At 34.8% G+C, this 4,178-nt stretch overlaps 1 protein-coding gene across 1 annotated transcript in view; it reads right to left on the reverse strand.

The window, feature by feature from the left end:
* The window catches only part of LOC106867478 (zinc finger protein ZFP2), a 25,121-nt gene that overhangs the window by 12,513 nt on the left and 8,430 nt on the right, over positions 1–4,178 (reverse strand). The window lies entirely within an intron of this gene.

Raw genomic sequence — 4,178 nt, forward strand, 5'->3', positions numbered from 1 at the left:
ATATATGTATACACACACGACAAGCTTTTTTAAGTTTCCCTCTGCTAACATGGCTTTGGTCAGGCTGTGGGAGACATTTGCCCAAGGTGCCACACTGTAGGACTGAACCCATAACCATGTGGCCGGGAGGAAAACTTCTTACCACACAGCCACACCTGTGCCTGAGAAATGAGATGAGAAATATATCATCATAAAATGAGTGATAACATCTCCGTCAAATTATTATGATAGAAAAAAAATGCACAAACTGTAAATAAAAAATATTTCATCAGACCATATTAGGATATATAAATGCCACATGCATTTTTCATTTACCTTATCTTCTATTGGCCATATTGATCTTGGTATTTATTTTTTAAAGCCTGATACTTATTTCATCAGTCCTTTTTTGCCAAATTGCTAAGTTAGGGGATGTAAACACATTGACACTGGTCATCAATTGGCAGTAGGGGACAAGCACAGGCACAAAGCACACACACTCTCTCTCTCACACACACACACACATACACACCCGCACATACACATGATGGGCTTCTTTCAGTTTCTACATACCAAATCCATTCACAAGGCTTGTTGGTACAAAGCTATAATAGAAGATACTTACCCAAAGTGCCATGCAGTGGGACTGAACCTGGAACCGTGTAGTTGGGAAGCAAATTTCTTATCACACTGCCACACCTTATATATATATATATTTTGTTTTGTAATTTTATCTATTCTATGGTTGGTAAGATCGTAATCATTTTACCATTTCTTGTAGCAGATCAGAAAGAAAGTTCCATCATATTTTTGACTTGATCACTTTACGGGTACGTTTACAATATTCATAGTAGAATATGCATTAGTTTTTGCATTCTAATGTTTTATCCTCTATTTGCGGATTACTTCATGCCAATGGTTCTGAACTGGGGTCTATATAACCCCTGAAGGTCCATATAACATTTTTGGGGGGTCCACGTAACAAAGTAGTTAATTGAAGATCCACAATAGTATATTTTAAGGGCCTCTGGAAAAAATTTAGATGTATGTATTGGTATGTATCACAAGAAACATGTAGGTTTCCTTCTCTTACATTTTACATAGTTCAATCTTCGAACACCAAATGGCTATGGGGACCCAACAGAAAATAATAATCAAAAGGGCTCCACACAAGCAAAATAGCAAATTGGGGATCCACAATAATATTTTAAGGGCTCCTGTAAAAATTTTGTTTTAGGTGTATGTATTGCAAAAAACAGGTTTCTTTCTGTATCATTTTACCCAGTTCAACCCACACAAATTAATGTGTTAAAACATTAATAAATAACATTCTATAGAACTAGTTTTTAAACATTGAATGGCTGTAGGGGTCCACCAGAATAAAATAATAATTTAAGGGGGTCCAAGCTAGCAAAATAGTAAATTGAGGATTTGGTGTAGTATCTTAAGGGCCCATGATAAAGCTTTGCTTTAGATGTATGTATTGGTTATGTATTGCAAGAAACAGTTTGGTTTCTTTCTCTAATATTTTACAGAGTTCAACTGACACAAGTTAATGTGGGAGAAACAAAATAGGAATTTTGAAAGAAGGATCTATAAAACTAGTTTTTATGTTAAATTCAAATTACGACAAACGAAGTTTGCCTTTAGAAGCGTTGAGATGTCTTTTAGAAAGTTAAAGTGATTTTTTATTCTGCGATTGAGAATTTAAAAAATCACTTCTTTAACTTTCTAAAAGACATCTCAACGCTTCTAAAAGCAAACTTCGTTTGTTTATTTACGTTTGTCGTAATTTGAATTTAACATATGAGAGCGTCTCATAAAGCGTGATTTATATATCATAATTTGCAGAGGAATTTGTAGTGGGTAGTTTAGCTTAATCGGTCAAAGCATCGTGACATGTAATCATGGGGATGTGAGTTTGAGTCCACAGCTAGCCACCTACACTTTTCTCTGCAAAATAGGGGTAGTTTTTATGTATTAAATGGTTATAGAGCCCACCAGAACAAAATATTAATCAAAAGAGGCCCACACGAACAAAATAGTAAAATAGGGATCTGTGGTAGTATTTTAAAGGTCCATGAAAAAATTGTCCTTTAGTTGTATTTATTGCAAGAAACAGTTAGGTTTCCCTCTCTAATGTTTTACATAGGTCAACCTACAGAAGTTAATGTGTGAAAAAGCAAAATAGGAATTTTGAAAGAAGTTTCTATAAAACTAGTTTTTAAACATTGTATGACTTTGGCGGTCCACCGGAATAAAATCGTAATCAAAAGGGGTCCATAGATATGAATTATGATCATGTAATGTCTATTGTCCAGGCTGGTATGGGTTGGACGGTGTGACCCGAACTGACAAGCTGGGGAGTTGCACCAGACTCCAGTCAGATTTGGTGTGATTTCTATGGCTGGATGCGCTTCCTAATGCCAACTACTTTGCAGAGTGTGCTGGATGTCACATGCATGTAACAAAATGCTGAAGATTTCCCCTCAGAATCGTCCGCATAAACGAAGATGAGATGTGCACCGCCATCTTGTGCTGTGAGCAGTGAATGCAACGAGGCATATGATTGGTCGACATAGGAATCATCTTCCAAAATGCAAATTAAACGACCATGCTGGTTGGTTTATGATTATTCTGGAAAATTACTTATTTTTCCCACATTTTCTCAATTTTCTATAAAATCTGCTACTTTTACGCTTGGCTCGTTTGAGGGATGACTTTTATTATATTTCTAAGTAATTCATTAGAATTTGAGGTGGTTACCTGATGGTGGTCATAAAAAGTCGATGTTTGGGGCTTTGCATTTACTAAATTGATGGGATTATGTTATTAATAATGATGGGAAATATCTTGATTACATATGTCTGTTAAGGCCAAAGAAGCATTTCTTTTTGTTCCATCTTGAAAACAACAGAACTTTCTTTCTATCAGACAGTGAGCTGGCAGAGTCGTTAGCATGCTGGTCAAAATGCTCAACAGCATCTTGTCTGTCGTTATGTTTTGAGTTCAAATTCTCTCAGGGTTGACAGCTTTTCGTTCTTTCAGGATAGATAAAATAAGTACCAGGTGACGACTGGGGTCAATGCAATTGACTTACCCACCTCCTCTCAGATTGCTGGCTTTGTGCTGCCAAAATTTGAAACCAATATTTACATCATGATTCCTTCATTATCATGAAGCTGAATGTTAATTTGTAAATGTCACTGTAATCTTCCACTTAATTATAAATGTAAAATAAGGTGGCAGGCTGGCAGAATCGTTAGCACGCTTGGCAAAATTCTTAGCGACATTTTATCCATCTTTACGTTTTGAGTTCAAATTCTACCCAGATCGACTTTGCCTTTTATCCTTTCAGGGTGTGTAAAATAAGTACCAGATGAACACTAGGGTCGATGTAATTGGCTTACCCCCTACCCCCAAATTGCTGGTGCCAAAATTTGAAATCAATATAAATTTAAAGTGATATAATTTATGAATAATTATCATCAATGTTTTTTTTTTTCATGTCCATTCTGAATGCTGGGTTTGATATGTATGTTTTACAAAATATCACCACATTTTCTCAATCTTTTATTTTCTGACTGTGAAGCCCAGAATTGTTAGTTTTTTTCTTTTTTTAATCTTGTTATTCTTTATGGATATGTTTTAAATAAACTGAAATTTAAATAAAGCTGATTTTATACCCAAATTATTTTGTTATTTTGTACATAAAACACCCAACCGTTAACTACAGAATTCACAGATTTGATCAATGTGTGGTAAAAGTTTCATGTTTCTCCAAACTGATCCTGTCTAACTGTTCAGTTGAAACTTATATGTTATTTGTTGACATTATTTGATTAAAAAAATCAATATTAGTCATTACCTGTCGCTATGCTTTCGGGTAACGACCTAGTCAAGATGAAATAAATCCTTCAGTAGAAGCCTACTACAATAATTACATTGATATGCTCAACAACATACTGCTTTTCTTTTTCTTGAAACAGATTTTAATTCTATTTTTCACACACACGCACTCTCTCTCTCTCTCTCTCTCTTTCTCTCTCTTAACAACAACTTGTCATTATAGTGAAAGCCTTTTCTTAAAGCTTGTGCTGCCTTGTCTATATGTTGAAAGACATTCAGAAATGCACACACACAAACAGCCAAAAAGATAACCATAAGTTGTATATATATATATATATATATAAGGTTTT

The sequence above is a fragment of the Octopus bimaculoides genome, chromosome 29 (assembly GCF_001194135.2).
Source record: "Octopus bimaculoides isolate UCB-OBI-ISO-001 chromosome 29, ASM119413v2, whole genome shotgun sequence".
NCBI classification, from domain to species: domain Eukaryota; kingdom Metazoa; phylum Mollusca; class Cephalopoda; order Octopoda; family Octopodidae; genus Octopus; species Octopus bimaculoides.